The following is a 21350-nucleotide window of genomic DNA, read 5'->3' as shown; positions in this document are numbered from 1 at the left end:
GTATGTGGGTACAATAACATTTAGTTTTCACTCCTCTGACTTGACATAACGATCACAGTAACCAATCATTTTCTACTGTCTGTTCAGGTGGAAGTGCATGAATTTGAGTGTATCTGATTTCATGTGTTTACATGCATTAGTCCGAGTGAGTGCGTTGTCATCATACTGAGTTCTCAGCTGTGTTATACTGTACTATTCGTGTAACGTGGTCGATAATACATCAGTAATACGAGTTTTGTATTGTGTAATTTCATAAAGTACATCGCGTATCATGTGACTGTGTACCAGGTAACTGCACCGCCTACAGAACAGGACTGTGTATTCGGGGGATTCTAATTTCCCACATGTGCCACCAGCCTCCTGACATACTTATGAGCGTTAGACGCTTAGGATATGGGCTATGTCTGGTTGGGAATAAACCAAGTCTCCGCTAGGATTACTGATATGCATGGGATATGGGCGATGTCTGGTCAGGGATTGTACCATACCTCGGCTAGGATTACTGTGTTTGCTTCTTAACCGCTCCGTTGCACCGGAGAAAAATTTGTAGACTGTACAGCCCATAACACTGGTCTATCATTCCACTTGCCAGACGTTCACCCACTTTTCTTGTGTTTAGCGTGTATCCATTACTGATTTTTCTGTGATCTGTATTACTTTTTCAACTTATCCACATTTACCGAGAAGGATGCAATTCGGTATTTTGTAGTTATGTCCATCGTTTTTGGGTTTCATTCAGACGTTCTGTGGGATAAGAAGTTAGGTGGATTTGTATGTTGAAATACCCTACAGTAAATTTCGTCTGGTCCCTAGGATTTGTTCGTGTTTAGTCTTGTTACTGCTAGCAAGAGATTAGCGAAAGAGCAGGTGATAGTATCAGTGTGGTCGATTAACTTTATGTTTGCTCTTAGAATCCTGTGATGGAGGAGACGCAAAGCTGTCAGCCCTCTCTCGCCCCTCTCGAACTTACTTGTATGTGGTTTCGTGTCCTTTGGTAGAGACAACTGATGTACACACATCAACGAAATTTTCCCTTGTACCTGGGAGAAGAAAGTAAGAACTGTAGGGGAAGACAGAGATTGGGACTGTATAGAACACTTTTTTTTGTATAGCAGGATATTACAGCGATTGACGGTCTTAAAAATAAGTTAATTATCCGGTGCAGTCACATTTATTTATAATGAAGTGAACGGTATCGTTCGGCATCGCCATTCTCAGTCCGACTAAAGCTCGACTTGTGTTTTATCATTTGCCGGTGACGCCCGAGCGCAATCTGTTTGGTAGAAATAAATGTGATTGAGATGGATACTTAAATTAGTTTTAGAATTTGAAATGTAGTGAGCAATTAACTGTGGATGTTGAGTGTAAGTGTCACACCGAGGTGAAATGTTAGCACACACGACCGTTTATAAAGTACTGAATATTTAGTTGGAGAGAATGCAAACCAATAAGTAGAGGCAATTTTTCTCTGCAGCGTTTGTTGGCAGCACTGGCTGAACAATTACTTACCTTTACCTCAATGTATCCGTGTGTGTTAACATGCGTTGATTCATTGATCAAAACTTTTCATGGTGATTTAAGTGTATTTTAATAGGACCATCCCGTTGTCCATACATACCAAGGAAAAAATGAGGTGATTCGTTTTCTGTTCACTGAAGGAACTGAAACTGCAGAGACTTTTCACAGAACGAAGCTGTAGTATGGTGACAGCTGTCTTAGTGAAGGAAAAGTTCACAAGGGGATACATCGCCTTACAAGTGGACGTGGATCTGACTGAGGGGAGCGTTCAGTTTTGTCATCCTGACAGAATCAGGGAGACAGCCAGGCGAATGGTTCGTGACGAATGTCTTGTCAGAACTGATCAAAACTGAAAACCTGTAACCTCCCCCTCACTTATCGACCTTAATGAAAGTGAAAAATTAAACCGCGTGTACCTAATGGAAATCTGGGAAAAGCAATCGTCACCAAAGTTAATCTGTCGGTAAAGAGGGAGGAAAGGGTTACATCTAAATGAAAGGAAAAATGCAAATGAAACTGGTGGAAATTAATTTTGAAAAGGGGTAAAGTTATTAAAGAAAGTAAATGTGCGGCCGTTACGTCAACAATTAACTAGCGGTAATTAGATACTTGAGATTTGGGGGAAATTACGGTCACCAGTCCTAAGGACAATTACTATAGTAACTGAAAAAGAAAGGTTATTACACATATAATTAGCAGTAGAAGCGTGACAACTGAAGGTTGACACGTTTAGTGTGAAAACTGAAAGTTTGTCAGAAGTAATAAATTTCGCTACACTCTGACTTAATTTAGCAAAAGAATTAATAAAACCGGAAAATTGAAAGTTAATTTAGTGACTGAAATTAATAGTGATCTTTGTTTCTGAAGCATATCGAAATTCAGTAAAATACAGTTAGTCTTGGGCTACCTCAACAATCATTTCAAAAGCTACTAGAACCCAGGCAATTTAGAAATAAGAGATTTAATTTTGCACTTGAATTAAATGATTCTGAACAATTAACAATAGTAAAATTTAGTACGTACCAAGCTGAGCTGCAGTCACAGGTAAGCTAAAATATGCTAACAAAACTTGCACTCTTAATTTGTGCTTGTGTAATCTAAATATTGTAGCCAGCTATGAATACCTTAACTGAACTTTGAAATTAAACCAGTGAAATCGAATGATGCTGGCGTTTGAATTTCAACGACACTCGGGTTCATTCCGGAAAAGGAAGGGACCCTGCTTGGTAATACAATTGGGACAATGAGCAACAAAAGTTCATGCTACATTGCTGTAATTTAGTTGTGAAAATGGATCACTTTGAAAAGCTGAGGTCTGCCATACAGTTCTAAAACTTTACGTGCTTCCAGCCTTCCTTGTTGCTTGATTGAAGGTTTGAAGCCGTCGATCGAGGAGGTGGCGACAGTCACTCATTGTCGGCCGTCGCTGTTGCAGAAGCTGGATGTTGGCGCGCCTTCTTCTCGACACGGTCACCAGGCGAAACGGGCTCTTGATGTGCCCCAGCTAATGCTTCCCGTCCGCGACACCGTGTGAGAAACTATCATAGCAAGTCGAGCGCAATTACATGCTGCCCAACCCCGAAAGCGCGGCAACTCGCGGGAGCGTCACACAACACACCTGCTCCACTGCACTACTCCAGCCAGACTCCCGTGCTCAGCCCGCGCTCCACGCGGCAGAGTTAACACTACCAAAGATCCTAAACACTTTCGTTCTCCACACGACCTATCGATGTATTCGCCCTCTATAGTATAGTTTTCCGTAGGCCAGACCCAGCGTATAAATACAAATAATATTCACAAAACAAACCAATTATACATCGACATAAATGCATATATATATACAAATAGTAAAACCATTACAATATACAAAGACACAGAAATGTTATATGTTCAGGTAACAAAAGAAGGAAAAAAATTTGCAGTGCAATAGATGGAAATAGGAGGATATGCATTTCCGGCGTTACAAACCGTCCGCCCCGATAGCTGAGTGACGGATTGCCGTCCTATGGGCCCGGGTTCGATTCCCGGCTGGGTCGGGGATTTTCTCCGCTCACGGACTGGGTGTTGTGCTGTCATCATCATTTCATCCCCATCCGGCGCGCAGGTCGCCCAATGTGACGTCGAATGTAGTAAGACCTGCACCAAGGCGGCCGGACCTGCCCGGTAAGGGGCCTCCCGGCCAATGACGCCAAACGCTCATTTCATTTCATAGCTGAAAACCAGCCAAGTTTTATCATTTTCAGTGGTCTATGAAGCATTTTGCCGGCGCATAGTTTTACCTCTTAGGTAACACCTCAACTGACAGACAAATACAAGCAGGAACCTTTGGATATTGTATTTAAGGCGTTTTCAAGATGAAGTATAAGATTTTCTAAGTCGCATAGTGACCGTTGATGATATGTAAGTCCTTCACTACGTATCGCAGAGTAAGCAGCAGGGATTATGTGGAAACACTCATTTTCACCCACAAAAAAAAATTCATAAGCCAAGCTTCTACAGACAGGCTGCTGATGAAAGTTTTCGGATATGAATAATCCTCTGCTGAGTCATTACACTCCTAAAGGGCAAAACTGAACAGTAACATCTACATACATACCAGTACGCCACAAGCCACCGTATGGTGCTTCGTGGAGGGTACCACATAAGACTACTAGTCAGTTTCTTTCCTGTTCCACTCGCAAATGAAACGAGGGAGAAACGACCGTCTATAACCCTTCGTACGAGTCCTAATTTCTCACATATTATCTTCGCGATCTTTACGCGAAATGTACCTTGGCAGCAATAGTATTTTTTTTTTTTAATTAAGGGCGTGAGAGCAGGGTAGGGGCAAAGAGCGCAGGGGTCGTCTTCCGAGGCGAGGCCTGGCCTCAATGTCCCGTTCCCGCCCTCCCAGAGCCTAGGGAGGTTAGGGGTTCGATAGGATCTAGAGAATCTTATTGGATCAAATACACTGTGTTTCAAAAATGACAGGTATATTTGAAACGGCAATAAAAACTAAACGAGCAGCGATAGAAATACACCGTTTCTTGCAATATGCTTGGGACAACAGTACATTTTCAGGCAGACAAACTTTCGAAATTACAGTAGTTACAATTGTCAACAAAAGATGGCGCTGCGGTCTGGGAAACTCTATAGTACGATATTTTCCACATATCCACCATGCGTGGCAATAATATGGCGTAGTCTCTGAATGAAATTACCCGAAACCTTTGACAACGTGTCTGGCGGAATGGCTTCACATGCAGATGAGATGTACTGCTTCAGCTGTTCAATTGTTTCTGGATTCTGGCGGTACACCTGGTCTTTCAAGTGTCCCCACAGAAAGAAGTCACAGGGGTTCATGTCTGGCGGATAGGGAGGCCAATCCACGCCGCCTCCTGTATGTTTCGGATAGCCCAAAGCAATCACACGATCATCGAAATATTCATTCAGGAAATTAAAGACGTCGGCCGTGCGATGTGGCCGGGCACCATCTTGCATAAACCACGAGGTGTTCGCAGTGTCGTCTAAGGCAGTTTGTACCGCCACAAATTCACGAAGAATGTCCAGATAGCGTGATGCAGTAATCGTTTCGGATCTGAAAAATGGGCCAATGATTCCTTTGGAAGAAATGGCGGCCCAGACCAGTACTTTTTGAGGATGCAGGGACGATGGGACTGCAACATGGGGCTTTTCGGTTCCCCATATGCGCCAGTTCTGTTTATTGACGAAGCCGTCCAGGTAAAAATAAGCTTCGTCAGTAAACCAAATGCTGCCCACATGCATATCGCCGTCATCAATCCTGTGCACTATATCGTTAGCGAATGTCTCTCGTGCAGCAATGGTAGCGGCGCTGAGGGGTTGCCGCGTTTGAATTTTGTATGGATAGAGGTGTAAACTCTGGCGCATGAGACGATACGTGGACGTTGGCGTCATTTGGACCGCAGCTGCAACACGGCGAACGGAAACCCGAGGCCGCTGTTGGATCACCTGCTGCACTAGCTGCTCGTTGCCCTCTGTGGTTGCCGTACGCGGTCGCCCTACCTTTCCAGCACGTTCATCCGTCACGTTCCCAGTCCGTTGAAATTTTTCAAACAGATCCTTTATTGTATGGCTTTTCGGTCCTTTGGTTACATTACACCTGCGTTGAAAACTTCGTCTTGTTGCATCAACACTGTGTTCTAGGCGGTGGAATTCCAACACCAGAAAAATCCTCTGTTCTAAGGAATAAACCATGTTGTCTACAGCACACTTGCACGTTGTGAACAGCACACGCTTACAGCAGAAAGACGACGTACAGAATGGCGCACCCACAGACTGCGTTGTCTTCTATATCTTTCACATCACTTGCAGCGCCATCTGTTGTTGAAAATTGTAACTACTGTAATTTCGAAAGTTTGTCCGCCTGCAAATGCAACGGTGTATTTCTATCGCTGCTCGTTTAGTTTTTATTGCCGTTTCAAATATACCGTCATTTTTGAAACACCCTGTATATATATATATATATATATATATATATATATATATATGTCGGGGCGGTTAGTAGACCCGCAACCGAGCTCCTCCCCAGGTGGCGGATGGGGGAATGCCTCCTAGATACAGATGGTACCGACGAAATGAAATAGTCGGGGCGGACCAAAACAACTAGTAGTGTCTGTTCCCACAGTGGGCGGCTGCAAAAGTCGTCTGTTCCACATGTCAGTGGTGACCTCAACCAACCTCCTGATCTGGAAAGTCAGGCTGTACTCGGCAGCATGCAATACATCCAACTACTAAACATCATGATGGTACAACGAGAAAAATCTCATTACCCCGGGCCCCAGTCAATAGACTGGGATCGTCGTGAGCATCGGATTCCGGGTGCTCACGGACATCATGAGAAGAATCGGAGCTTCTCAAACTCGCTCAAGACCAAACGCAAACACTACATCGGCACACTCAACGTGAACACACTGATGAAGACAGGAAAGATGAAAGAACTCAGAGACACTCTCGAAAAATTTCAAGTCAAAATATGTGCACTGCAAGAAACACGATTCTCAGACGAAGACCATTTCAACACGGAGAACGTTAGAATATACAAAGGAAAACCATCGAGACAACTGAAAAACCTAAGGCTTTTTGGCACAGGATTTGCAGTACACAGGTCCATCACGGACAGCATAATCGACTTTTCGTCACCAAACGAAAGAATCAGCACCATCACAGTGAAATCAGCCAACAAATCCTACACAATAATCAATGCACATGCACCGACTAATGACTACAACAGGAAAAACTCGGACGATATTGATGACTTTTGGACGACAGTGGAAGAAACTACCAGGAAAATTCCTGCACATAGAGTCAAAATAATAGTGGGAGACTTCAACGCTAAACTCGGAAAAGAAAAGATGTACAGAAATACCACAGGAAAACATTATGACAAAAAAATTCAAGAAACCAACACGGAAACTTACTACATGGAAGTTTCCCAGTGGAAAGCAAGAATTACAAATCGACCACGTAATAGTCCAGAAAGACTCACAAAAAGAAATTTTGAACATAGACACACGTAAAGGCTACTTCGACTCAGACCACCACCTACTACAGATCAGGATTCGTCTTTTGCGCAAGAAAAAGCTCCAGAAGAACAAAATTGTTAGACCAGATCCAGAATACCTTACTTTAAACCAGACACAAATATTAGACAAAATTAAAATGGAGAAAACGACAGACTGGACACAACTTTCAGGAAGAATCCGAGAGGCCATGAAACTAGCACAAGCACCACACACAAGGAAACACCGTTGGTGGAACCACACATGTGACCAAGCGATTGATCAACGCATCAGTGGATGGAAAAAATTTAGTAGCCATAAATCCCAAGAGAATTGGGAGAATATCCTGAAAAAACAGAAACAAAACAATCAAGCAAAATCATTCGCAGTGAAAAACGACAGTATGACAAACGGCGACTGACAGAGATCGAATCGGACTTCATGAAGAACAATACAAGAAACTTCTACAGAACGTTCAGAGAAAATATGACTGGATATCAACCACCCAACTTGTGCTTCAGAAGACCGGATGGAACCCTAGAAACCAATACCAAAAACAATTGTGACATTCTGGCAAAGTACTTTGAAAAACTGCTCAACCCGGACCCCCCCATGGAAGAAATGATGACAGAAACGAGCACATACAATCCAGATAGTGAATCTCCAACTCTAGAAGAAGTTAAAGAAATAATAAAGTCACTCAAGAATCGTAGAGCACCAGGAGAAGATGGCATCATCGCGGAAATCTGGAAGTTACAAGACCCAGAACTCACCAAAGACATCCACAGGATCTTGGAAGATATCTGGAAGACCATGAAAATTCCTGACGACTGGAAAACTGCCCTGATACACCGACTACACAGAAAAGGTGACAAGACTGACCCGAACAACTACAGAGGAATATCCTTATTACCGGTCACATACAAGATCCCCTCTAAAGCTGTACTAAACAGACTAGAATGCCAGACCGACCACTGGATGGGGAATACCAAGCAGGCTTCCGTAAAGGGCGGTCTTGTTCGGAACAAATTTGGAACCTGAAAATTATTTTACAACACAAACAGAACCTAATCATTACCTCTGTCGACTTAAGAAGGCGTACGACTCTGTCGACCGGAAAATTCTCTTCAAAATTCTAGCAGAATACAAAGTAGACAACAAAACACGGGCTATCATAGAGCAAACTTTGACCAATACGACCTCCAAAGTAAAGTTCTGTGGGGAACTATCAGAGCCCTTTGAAATTCGCACAGGTATCCGACAAGGCGATGGCCTCTCACCTCTCCTTTTCAATCTGGTGTTAGATAAGGTAATAAAAGAATGGGAAACATCACAATAGGGGATGTCCTTAGGAAACCCAAAGATTAAATACCTGGCTTTTTCAGACCATTTGGCGATTGTCACGAAAGGTATAAATGAAACAAAAGACGCTATTGAAAAACTACACGAAATAGCTTCCAAAACTGGACTACACATCTCTTACGAAAAGACACAGTTTATGAGCACAAAGAAACTCTCATCTCTGAACACAAAGTACGGCACGATTTACAAAACGGTAAACTTCAAATACCTCGGTGAAACACTACAAATGAGCGGACATAACAGAGAATCAAACGCAGAAAGAAAAACTACTCTGGACAAGGCATACAAAGTAGTGTGGAATAATTACAACAAGAAGCCTATCTCACAAAAAGCCAAATTACGCCACTACGACACGGAGGTGCTCCTCGAGGCACAATATGCAGCAGAGACCACACTAATTCTAGGGCATACATGTATCAGACAACTAGAAAAAGTAGAAAGGCAAATACTTAGGAAAATACTTGGCCCAACTAACAACAATGGAATATGGATCAAGAAACCTACAGAGGAACTATACAATCACACGGAGACAATCACAGAAAAGATTAGAAAACGCAGACTACAATTCTATGGACACCTGTACAGAATGCCATCACAACAAACAGCAGACACAATAAACGACAAAATAAAATTCAGAAACATCATTAAGAAAAGGTGAGATACACTGTGACAAACGAACAGGCGTAAAATGGACCGAAGAGCGCAAGCAAGATCACAGCCGGAAGATGAAAGAAATATGCTCAACCAAAAAGGCAATCAAGATGAAGCCGAAGACACAAAGCCGACAAGAAGCATGGACAGAGGACCGGAAACAGAAACACAGCGAGCGAATGAGGGAAGTTTGGGCAGCAAGGAAGGCAGCAAAAGGAACTGGCCATGTAGTTTAGTCCAACTGCGCTCTTTAAGGGCGAAACACCTATCTACATCTACATCTAAATGATTACTCTGCAATTCACATTTAAGTGCTTGGCAGAGGGTTCATCGAACCACAATCATACTATCTCCCTACCGTTCCACTCCCGAACAGCACGCGGGAAAAACGAACACCTAAATCTTTCTGTTCGAGCTCTGATTTCTCTTATTTTATTTTGATGATCATTCCTACCTATGTAGGCTGGGCTCAACAAAATATATTCGCATTCGAAAGAGAAAGTTGGTGACTGAAATTTCGTAAATAGATCTCGCCGCGACGAAAACCGTCTTTGCTTTAATGACTTCCATCCCAACTCGCGTATCATATCTGCCACACTCTCTCCCCTATTACGTGACAATACAAAACGAGCTGCCCTTTTTTTGCACCCTTTCGATGTCCTCCGTTAATCCCATCTGGTAAGCATCCCACACCGCGCAGCAATATTCTAACAGCGGACGAACGAGTGTAGTGTAAGCTGTCTCTTTAGTGGACTTGTTGCATCTTCTAAGTTCCCTGCCAATGAAACGCAACCTTTGGCTCGCCTTCCCCACAATATTATCTATGTAGTCTTTCCAACTGAAGTTGTTCGTAATTTTTACATCCAGGTACTTAGTTGAATTGACAGCCTTGAGAATTGTACTATTTATCAAGTAATCGAATTCCAACGGATTTCTTTTGGAACTCATGTGGATCACTTCACACTTTTCGTTATTTAGCGTCAACTGCCACCTGCCACACCATACAACAATCTTTTCTAAATCGCTTTCCAACTGATACTGGTCTTCGGATGACCTTGCTAGACGGTAAATTACAGCATCATCTGCGAAAAACCTAAGAGAACTGCTCAGATTGTCACCCAGGTCATTTATATAGATCAGGAACAACAGAGGTCCCAGGACGCTTCCCTGGGGAGTAGTCGGGACTTCCTTAATGCGGAAAATTATTCATGTCAGAACGATCTGGCGTATTTTTCCCAAAAGCACTCGCTCCACACACAGTTCAAATCTTTCTAGCTGCTTCCTCTGCATTCGTAGTTGATGATTCTCAAGTATGCAGAATCCAATGCTTAACTGCAAGATGATAACTAGAACTTCAGATTCGAAAATGACAGTTGATACATACATTGACAGCGTGGCGCCGCGTTCACAAGGGCGGCGCCGGATTTCAGGCGGCGAGTGGCGTCTGGCCGGTGGCCGGTAGCCGCTGCAGCGCGAGGAAACGCTCGAGCGTAAGCTGTTATGATCGCTACGCAGCGACGAGCTGTCCTGCGGAATTGTTTCTGGAAGTACTTGTTATTGCTGGTGGGTAGAATGTGAAGCGAATTATCTTCGATGTTCAATCAGACTCATAACTTAAGATGAGGGCCGAAATGTGGTGAAAAAAATAATATACAATGGACGCGAACAGGCGACTATTAGTTTAGAATGCACGACGATTACCACTAGACCATGGGCTCACACAACCCGACAGTATCTCGGAAGTAGATAACACTTCCTTCTAACACTTCCGCGTCTTACAGTGTTGCCAGATTGTGCAGATGGCCGGACATAGAGTTGCCAGAGGCGGTCAGTTTAATTGGCCACAAGTGAACGACTCGGACTTAGTCTCTGGCGGCCAGCCGGCGGTCAGTTTTTATGTCTAAGACTGTACAATACGATGGAGCGGTACCGGTACAGTACCGCAGAACTCCCTGACATGCACCTTGTGTATGAGGAAGTACGTTGTAATGCACTCGCTGCTGAAAAGCTGTACAGAGAACGATTTCCTAACTGAGTTGGTGGAGAACGTACTCTTGAATGTTCGTGAGAGGATGTGAATACACCATGACGGTACACGGCCTCACTTCAATGCGGATGTCCGCAACCATCTCAGTGCTGTATTTCATGTTGGCTGGATTGAAGGGAAGCTCCGGTTCCATGGTCTACATTGTCACCTGACCTAAAATTCCTGATTATTTCCTATGGAAATGTCCAAAGTCACTTGTGTGTGAGACCCGAGTGGATACGGAGATGTCCGCAGCTCGTGGTCGTGTGGTAGCGTTCTCGCTTCCCGCGCCCGGGTTCGATTCCCGGCGGGGTCAGGGATTTTCTCTGCCTAGTGGTGACTGGGTGTTGTGTGATGTCCTTAAGTTAGTTAGGTCTAAGTAGTTCTAAGTTCTAGGGGACTGATGACCACAGATGTTAAGTCCCATAGTGCTCAGATGCATTTGAACCATTTTTTTGGATACGGAGATGGAATTAGTTGCCAGAATTGTAGCTGCCTGTGATGTGATTCGAAACACTCCAGGGATGTTCGTCAGTGTATGTCAGTATCTTGTTCGCCGATATCATGCTTGCACTGAGGTTGCACTGAAGGTAGTGTTATAGGCCCCTTGCTTTTCCTTATCTATATAAACGATTTAGGAGACAATCTGAGCAGCCGTCTTAAGTTGTTTGCAGATGACGCTGTCGTTTCTCGACTAATAAAGTCATCAGAAGATCTAGACAAATTGCAAAACGATTTAGAAAAGATACCTGAATGGTTCGAAAATTGGCAGTTGACCCTAAATAACAAAAAGTGTGAGGTTATCCACATGAGCGCTAAAAGGAATTCGTTACACTTCCGTTACACGATAAATCAGTCTAATCTAAAAGCCGTAAATTCAAAAAAATGGTTCAAATGGCTCTAAGCACTATGGGACTTAACATCTGAGGTCATCAGTCCCCTAGACTTAGAACTACTTAAACCCAGCTAACCTAAGGACCACACACTTTCCATGCCCGAGGCAGGATACGAGCCTGCGACAGTAGCAGCAGCGCGGTTCCGGACTGAAGCGCCTAGAACCGCTCGGCCATAACGGCCGGGAGCGTAAATTCAACTAAATACCTAGGTATTACAATTACGAACAACTTAAATGCAAGGAACACATAGAAAATGTTGTGGGGAAGGCTAGCCAAAGACTGCGTTTTACTGGCAAGACACTTGGAAAATGTAACAGATCTACTAAGGAGACTGCCTACACTACGCTTGTCCTTACCAGATAGGACTGACGGAGTACATCGAAAAAGTTCAAAGAAAGGCAGCACGTTTTGTATTATCGCGAAATAGGGGAGAGAGTGGCACAGGGATGATACAGGATTTGGGCTGGACATCATTAAAAGAAAGGCGTTTTTCGTTGCGACGGAATCTTCTCACGAAATTCCAATCACCAACTTTTCCCTCCGAATGTGAAAATATTTTGTTGACACCGACCTACATAGGGAGCAACGATCACGACGATAAAATAAGGGAAATCAGAGCTCGTACGGAAAGATTCTTTCCGCGCTATACGAGATAGGAATAATTGAAAATTGTGAAGGTGGTTCGATGAACCCTCTGCCAGGCACTTAAATGTGATTTGCAGAGTATCCATGTAGATGTATATGTAGATGATGTCCGTCAGTTTCCCACATTTTGAAAGATACATGTAACGGTACTTTGACTACCGCGCCTCCGCCAATACAAAGATATGATTTACGATCGTGTATGTAGCGACCGATTTTTACAAATAATTTTTGATCCTTTTTTTTTTTTACTTTTGCGTAGGTGTTTGTTTTTAACCACTAATGGATTACTCTCTTGTCTTCATACGTTCAAGACGTGTATTTTTCGGCGATGTGTTAAATATGCTTTTAAGTGGAAATTAAAACTATATTACGAATCGAAGCTATTTCAGTAGTGATTCGAAATTGTTATCGCCAAATTTATAAGTTAATCCTGACAGTGACAACTTAAAGAAATTTTCATCAGACGGAGAACAAGAGGACTAACGAACAATGAAAAAAAGGACATCCTAAACAAAATTAAGAAGTATTCCAGACGCAGCCACGAGGACTATATTATAATAAATACTACGTTTCTAACAGAATTATAAGGTAAATTTCAACTTATTTCTGATGCTATTTCCTTACAGTCGCTTTTTGTAGTGTTGCCGACCCGGTCTGCCATTCACGGTCAAATTACAGTACTATCTCAATCAGTAATACGAAGTCCGCCTTATCCGTAACTTATTCCGTCAAAATTCAAAACCCAATCAGATTTTCTATTTTGTATTTTCACGGCAGAACCCCGAGGAAAGGAAACACTACATACAGTACAAATGGTACGTTCATTGTGTCAGTGATGGTATTCGTAGTTAACTGCAACCAATGACGCACTTAGTACAGTGATTTTATTCCTGTTATCTTCCTAAGCTGGCTTCTCCTACCCCAGGTTCCCTGCTTAAAAGTGTTCGGTGGAGCATGCTGTACGTCTTGTTGAAGTTTTACACAGTCTTACGGAGACACATTGTGGATATCTTGTGACAAACTTTATGGTATTGATTCAGTTTATTAGTGTACTTGCTAAAGTAATCCCTACAACAGGAAACTTCTGGTCGTCCTGCACACCTCCAAGCTCTGCGTCGTGCGACAGAGACGGACAAAGAGCGCGCTGTTGGCTGCGCTGACCGGCGTCCCCGCCAGAGGCGCTGACGGCGGCTGCTGTCTGCTGGTCGCGTTTTTGCCGCCCGTGGCCTCTCGCCCAGAAATGGTTTTTCGGCGTCTGACGGTGTCGCGACTGCAGGCAGACTCCTGGCCCCCTCAGAACCGGCGTTTCGTCTTCTTTTTGTGTTTTCCCGGGGCCGTCCGCGCCTGAGTACGACGCCGGCCACAAATTAGCCTCTGCCGCTTACCGGTACCTCTCCCCGCTTGTCGCTCACAATGTTTCACTGTTACACTCCATCTCTCTTCTACACTACTGGTCATCCAAACTGCAACACAACAAGGACAACAAGTAACGAAATTTTTGTTGTTATAATTTGCATTATATTAGGAAGATAAATAATTAAATCTGTAAGTGATGATAAATAATTAAATCTGTAGGTGATTTAGGATTATTTATTTATTTATTTTATGGCAATATATTTCCAAAGAATAAACACTATTACTTGTCAACCACAAAATAGTACTAACGGCTTCAGCTATATACTGATATCATGGTCTGTGTACACTACTGGCCATTAAAATTCATTGGACAAATATATTATACTATAACTGCCATGTGATTACATTTTCACGAAATTTGGGTGCATAGATCCTAAGAAATCAGTACCCAGAACAACCGCCTCTGGCCGTAATAACGGCCTTGATACGACTGGCCATTGAGTCAAACAGAGCTTGGATGGCGTGTACAGGTACAGCTGCCCATGCAGCTTCAACACGATACCACAGTTCATCAAGAGTAGTGACTGGCGTATTGTGGCGAGCCAGTTGCTCCGCCACAATTGACCAGACGATATCAATTGGTGAGAGACACGATAAACTGCAATCGCGATAGGCTACAATCCGACCTTTATCAAAGGCGGAAACTTGATGGTACGCATTTCTCCTCCTTACACGTGGCATCACAACAACGTTTCACCAGGCAACGCTGGTCAACTTCCTGTCGGTTAAATTTCGCGTCTGTAGCACGTCGTCTTCGTGGTGTGGCAATTTTAATGTCTAGCAGTGTATTTCATCACACCCTTCGTAGTTGTCATGAAATCTTTGAAAGGACTGTTGTAGGCATGCACTTGACATGTTGATACAACATGAGTAGCTGTCTGTCCGTCCGCAGCATTGTCACACTAAGGTAATGAAGATTTGCCTCACTTGTAGACAGTTTCTCCAAATCTTCCATGGCCCGTTCGGATACGGTTCAGGTAGTCCAAACTGCCCGAGGCTGTCGTATCCAGGGGGTTTCTTCTAAATGTAGGGAAGTTCCAGGCATTGCGGAGGACAGATTTGTTGCCAGCAGAATTTCCATTCATTGATGATTACGATTTCATTTTCTGTGAGAGCCATGACTGTGGCAAGAGTGGGACATCTGGAGCTTAGTCTTTTTCTCTCTTCACGAACCACACCGTTCAGTATTGGAAGGTCTGTGTTAGCTGCATCTTCTGGTATTCACACAGCACCACCCTTTTCCATCTGATATTAGGAGATGGGATGTGGCTCAAGATAGGTAACCTACATGTGGGACTAGATTACACATGGCTTCACTAAGCTCTATGACTATATTTTTTTATTTTTATCAAGCCATCAGGTTGCTGTTGAGTATACCAATCCGAGTGCTGTTACTCGAAGGGTGTCTGCTGACGATTTCCGCCCATGGTTTCAAAGTTCATGGAGAATGTTGTTTCCGCTTTTGAGTTTAGAAGTTGTTCGTGTCAAGTGCTCATCAAAAGCAGGTACCCTCTCTAACGTGATGCAAAGGTACTTGGCTGCACGCTATGATGAACCATTGTCTCCCTGTTATTAAATATCAAGGGCTCTGAGTGACCATCTACTGGACACATCAAAATATGCAAGTTTTGTTTTATTCGAATTTGGTTGTAACTTCCGTTTATGGAAGTGTTGGCATAAAATGTCTAGATCGAAAGTTAGCATTTTTTCATTTGTTTATGACTCCTGCACAGTCATCTGCATAGCCAAACGTTCTGGACTGTGTTGATGTATATCATACACATACCAGAGATCCTCGGCGGTAGTGACGAGTTAAAAAGGGGAAAATAAGCTGAAAGCGGGAACTGAAGTTAGTGTTAGAGACGACATTGGATTAGGGTAATCCGTGCAGTCCTGCAACCTGCACTGCCATGGTCCTGTAATGGCTAACCCACATGGCTAGTTCTGGCAGTGGCACAAATTTTAATTCATTTCTTCAGCTTCTGTCATTGTCGTAGATAAGGCTGAATTTCAAATGTCTAAAGGAAAATTTAAATACATATATCAAAAGAAGATTTGCTTCACATCGGTTCCGGGAGATCTCGAACCTGTATAGAAAACTGGAATAGAGATCAACATTAACATCACTTCCGCCCTTTTCATTGCTCATGAAAACCACACGTTCATGTTGTACCATCGTACAGAGAGACCTTCAAAGCTGGTGGACCAGATTGATGTATACACTGGTACATCTACATCTACATCTATATCTATACTCCGCGAGCCACCTTACGGTGTGTGGCGGAGGGTACTTATTGTACCACTATCTGATCCCCCCTTCCCTGTTCCATTCACGAATTGTGCGTGGGAAGAACGACTGCTTGTAAGTCTCCGTATTTGCTCTAATTTCTCGGATCTTTTCGTTGTGATCATTACGCGAGATATATGTGGGCGGTAGTAATATGTTGCCCATCTCTTCCCGGAATGTGCTCTCTCGTAATTTCGATAATAAACCTCTCCGTATTGCGTAACGCCTTTCTTGAAGTGTCCGCCACTGGAGCTTGTTCAGCATCTCCATAACGCTCTCGCGCTGACTAAATGTCCCCATGACGAATCGCGCTGCTTTTCGCTGGATCATGTCTATCTCTTCTATTAATCCAACCTGGTAAGGGTCCCATACTGATGAGCAATACTCAAGAATCGGACGAACAAGCGTTTTGTAAGCTACTTCTTTCGTCGATGAGTCACATTTTCTTAGAATTCTTCCTATGAATCTCAACCTGGCGCCTGCTTTTCCCACTATTTGTTTTATGTGATCATTCCACTTCAGATCGCTCCGGATAGTAACTCCTAAGTATTTTACGGTCGTTACCGCTTCCAATGATTTACCACCTATGGCATAATCGTACTGGAATGGATTTCTGCCCCTATGTATGCGCATTATATTACATTTATCTACGTTTAGGGAAAGCTGCCAGCTGTCGCACCATTCATTAATCCTCTGCAGGTCTTCCTGGAGTACGTACGAGTCTTCTGATGTTGCTACTTTCTTGTAGACAACCGTGTCATCTGCAAATAGCCTCACGGAGCTACCGATGTTGTCAACTAAGTCATTTATGTATATTGTAAACAATAAAGGTCCTATCACGCTTCCTTGCGGTACTCCCGAAATTACCTCTACATCTGCAGATTTTGAACCGTTAAGAATGACATGTTGTGTTCTTTCTTCTAGGAAATCCTGAATCCAATCACAAACCTGGTCCGATAATCCGTAAGCTCGTATTTTTTTCACTAAACGTAAGTGCGGAACCGTATCAAATGCCTTCCTGAAGTCCAGGAATACGGCATCAATCTGCTCGCCAGTGCCTACGGCACTGTGAATTTCTTGGACAAATAGGGCGAGCTGAGTTTCACATGATCTCTGTTTGCGGAATCCATGTTGGTTATGATGAAGGAGATTTGTATTATCTAAGAACGTCATAATACGAGAACATAAAACATGTTCCATTATTCTACAACAGATTGACGTAAGCGAAATAGGCCTATAATTATTCTCATCTGATTTATGACCCTTCTTGAAAATGGGAACGACCTGCGCTTTCTTCCAGTCGCTAGGTACTTTACGTTCTTCCAGAGATCTACGATAAATTGCTGATAGAAAGGGGGCAAGTTCTTTAGCATAATCACTGTAGAATCTTACGGGTATCTCGTCTGGTCCGGATGCTTTTCCGCTACTAAGTGATAGCAGTTGTTTTTCAATTCCGATATCGTTTATTTCAATATTTTCCATTTTGGCGTCCGTGCGACGGCTGAAGTCAGGGACCGTGTTACGATTTTCCGCAGTGAAACAGTTTCGGAACACTGAATTCAGTATTTCTGCCTTTCTTCGGTCGTCCTCTGTTTCGGTGCCATCGTGGTCAACGAGTGACTGAATAGGGGATTTAGATCCGCTTACCGATTTTACATATGACCAAAACTTTTTAGGGTTCTTGTTTAGATTGTTTGCCAATGTTTTATGTTCGAATTCGTTGAATGCTTCTCTCATTGCTCTCTTTACGCTCTTTTTCGCTTCGTTCAGCTTTTCCTTATCAGCTATGATTCGACTACTCTTAAACCTATGATGAAGCTTTCTTTGTTTCCGTAGTACCTTTCGTACATGATTGTTATACCACGGTGGATCTTTCCCCTCGCTTTGGACCTTAGTCGGTACGAACTTATCTAAGGCGTACTGGACGATGTTTCTGAATTTTTTTCCATTTTTGTTCCACATCCTCTTCCTCAGAAATGAACGTTTGATGGTGGTCACTCAGATATTCTGCGATTTGTGCCCTATCACTCTTGTTAAGCAAATATATTTTCCTTCCTTTCTTGGCATTTCTTATTACACTTGTAGTCATTGATGCAACCACTGACTTATGATCACTGATACCCTCTTCTACATTCACGGAGTCGAAAAGTTCCGGTCTATTTGTTGCTATGAGGTCTAAAACGTTAGCTTCACGAGTTGGTTCTCTAACTATCTGCTCGAAGTAATTCTCGGACAAGGCAGTCAGGATAATGTCACAAGAGTCTCTGTCCCTGGCTCCAGTTCTGATTGTGTGACTATCCCATTCTATACCTGGTAGATTGAAGTCTCCCCCTATTACAATAGTATGATCACGAAACTTCTTCACGACGTTCCGCAGGTTCTCTCTGAGGCGCTCAACTACTACGGTTGCTGATGCAGGTGGTCTGTAGAAGCATCCGACTATCATATCTGACCCACCTTTGATACTTAACTTAACCCAGATTATTTCACATTCGCATTCGCTAATAACTTCACTGGATATTATTGAATTCTTTACTGCTATAAATACTCCTCCACCATTGGCGTTTATCCTATCCTTGCGGTATATATTCCATTCTGTGTCTAGGATTTCGTTACTGTTCACTTCCGGTTTTAACCAACTTTCCGTTCCTAATACTATATGCGCACTATTTCCTTCAATAAGCGATACTAATTCAGGAACCTTGCCCTGGATACTCCTGCAGTTTACCAATATTACGTTAACTTTTCCTGTTTTTGGTCTCTGAGGTACCTCTGAGGTACCTCTAATACTCCGTGGCACGTCCCATTGGATTGATGCTTGCCTATATTCACCGTGGCATTCTATCCACAAGTTTATCAAGCCACTGTAGGTCCAGATTGTCTCACTCCTCAACGGCGATTCGGCGTAGATCCCTCAGAGTGGTTGGTGGGTCACGTCCATAAAAAGTCGTTTTCAATCTATCCCAGGCATGTTCGATTAGAGTTCATATTTGGAACATGCTGGCGATGCTAGTCGAGCGATGTTGTTATCCTGAAGGATGTCATTCACAAGATGTGCACGACAGGGGCGCGAATTATCATCTATGAAGACGAATGCCTCGCCAGTATGCTGTCGATATGGTTGCACAATCGGTCGGAGGATGGCATTCACGCATCGAACAGGCGTTACTGCACCTTTCATTACCAACAGCGGCGTACGTCGGCCCCACATAATACCACCCGAAAACAGCAGGGAACCTTCACCTTGCTGCACTCGCTGGACAGTGTGTCTAAGGCGTTCATCCTGACCGGGTTGCCTCCAAACACGTCTCCGACGATTGTCTGATTGAAGGCATATGCGATACTGATCGGTGCAGAAAACGTGATGCCAATCCTGAGCGGTCCATTCGGCATGTTGTTGGGCCCATCTGTACCGCGTTGCATGGTGTCGTGATTGCAAAGATGGACCTCGCCAACAATGCGGACGCGATTGAACCGTGATGTTGACAGTCTGAACTACAGACAACAAGATTCGTGTACCTACTTCCTGGTAGAATGAATGGAACTGATCGACTGTCGGACCCCCTCCGTCTAATAGGCGCTGGTCACGCATGGTTGTTTACATCCTTAAATATTCAATCATAGATGCTACAGAATACTTACTACCGGCGCCAAGTGTAATGTAATAAAACAAATTTGTTTTATATTTTGTGACTATTAGTGTAATGTTGTTGTTGTTGTGGTCTTCAGTCCTGAGACTGGTTTGATGCAGCTCTCCATGCTACTCTATCCTGTGCAATCTTCTTCATCTCCCAGTACCTACTGCAACCTACATCCTTCTGAATCTGCTTAGTGTATTCATCTCTTGGTCTCCCTCTACGATTTTTACCCTCCACGCTGCCCTCCAATGCTAAATTTGTGATCCCTTGATGCCTCAAAACATGTCCTACCAACCGATCCCTTCTTCTAGTCAAGTTGTGCCACAAACTTCTCTTCTCCCCAATCCTATTCAATACCTCCTCATTAGTTACGTGATCTACCCACCTTATCTTCAGCATTCTTCTGTAGCACCACATTTCAAAAGCTTCTATTCTCTTCTTGTCCAAACTAGTTATCGTCCATGTCTCACTTCCATACATGGCTACACTCCATACAAATACTTTCAGAAACGACTTCCTGACACCTAAATCTATATTCGATGTTAACAAATTTCTCTTCTTGAGAAACGCTTTCCTTGCCATTGCCAGTCTACATTTTACATCCTCTTTACTTCGACCATCATCGGTTATTTTACTCCCTAAATAGCAAAACTCCTTTACTACTTTAAGTGTCTCATTTCCTAATCTAATTCCCTCAGCATCACCCGACTTAATTTGACTACATTCCATTATCCTCGTTTTGCTTTTGTTGATGTTCATCTTATATCCTCCTTTCAAGACACTGTCCATTCCGTTCAACTGCTCTTCCAAGTCCTTTGCTGTCTCTGACAGAATTACAATGTCATCGGCGAACCTCAAAGTTTTTACTTCTTCTCCATGAATTTTAATACCTACTCCGAATTTTTCTTTTGTTTCCTTTACTGCTTGCTCAATATACAGATTGAATAACATCGGGGAGAGGCTACAGCCCTGTCTTACTCCTTTCCCAACCACTGCTTCCCTTTCATGCCCCTCGACTCTTATAACTGCCATCTGGTTTCTGTACAAATTGTAAATAGCCTTTCGCTCCCTGTATTTTACCCCTGCCACCTTCAGAATTTGAAAAAGAGTATTCCAGTCAACATTGTCAAAAGCTTTCTCTAAGTCTACAAATGCTAGAAACGTAGGTTTGCCTTTTCTTAATCTCTCTTCCAAGATAAGTCGTAAGGTCAGTATTGCCTCACGTGTTCCAACATTTCTACGGAATCCAAACTGATCTTCCCCGAGGTCGGCTTCTACCAGTTTTTCCATTCGTCTGTAAAGAATTCGCGTTAGTATTTTGTAGCTGTGACTTATTAAACTGATAGTTCGGTAATTTTCACATCTGTCAACACCTGCTTTCTTTGGGATTGG

Source organism: Schistocerca nitens, chromosome 1 (genome assembly GCF_023898315.1).
Source record: "Schistocerca nitens isolate TAMUIC-IGC-003100 chromosome 1, iqSchNite1.1, whole genome shotgun sequence".
NCBI classification, from domain to species: Eukaryota; Metazoa; Arthropoda; class Insecta; order Orthoptera; family Acrididae; genus Schistocerca; species Schistocerca nitens.
Note: the sequence above shows the minus strand (reverse complement) of the source record.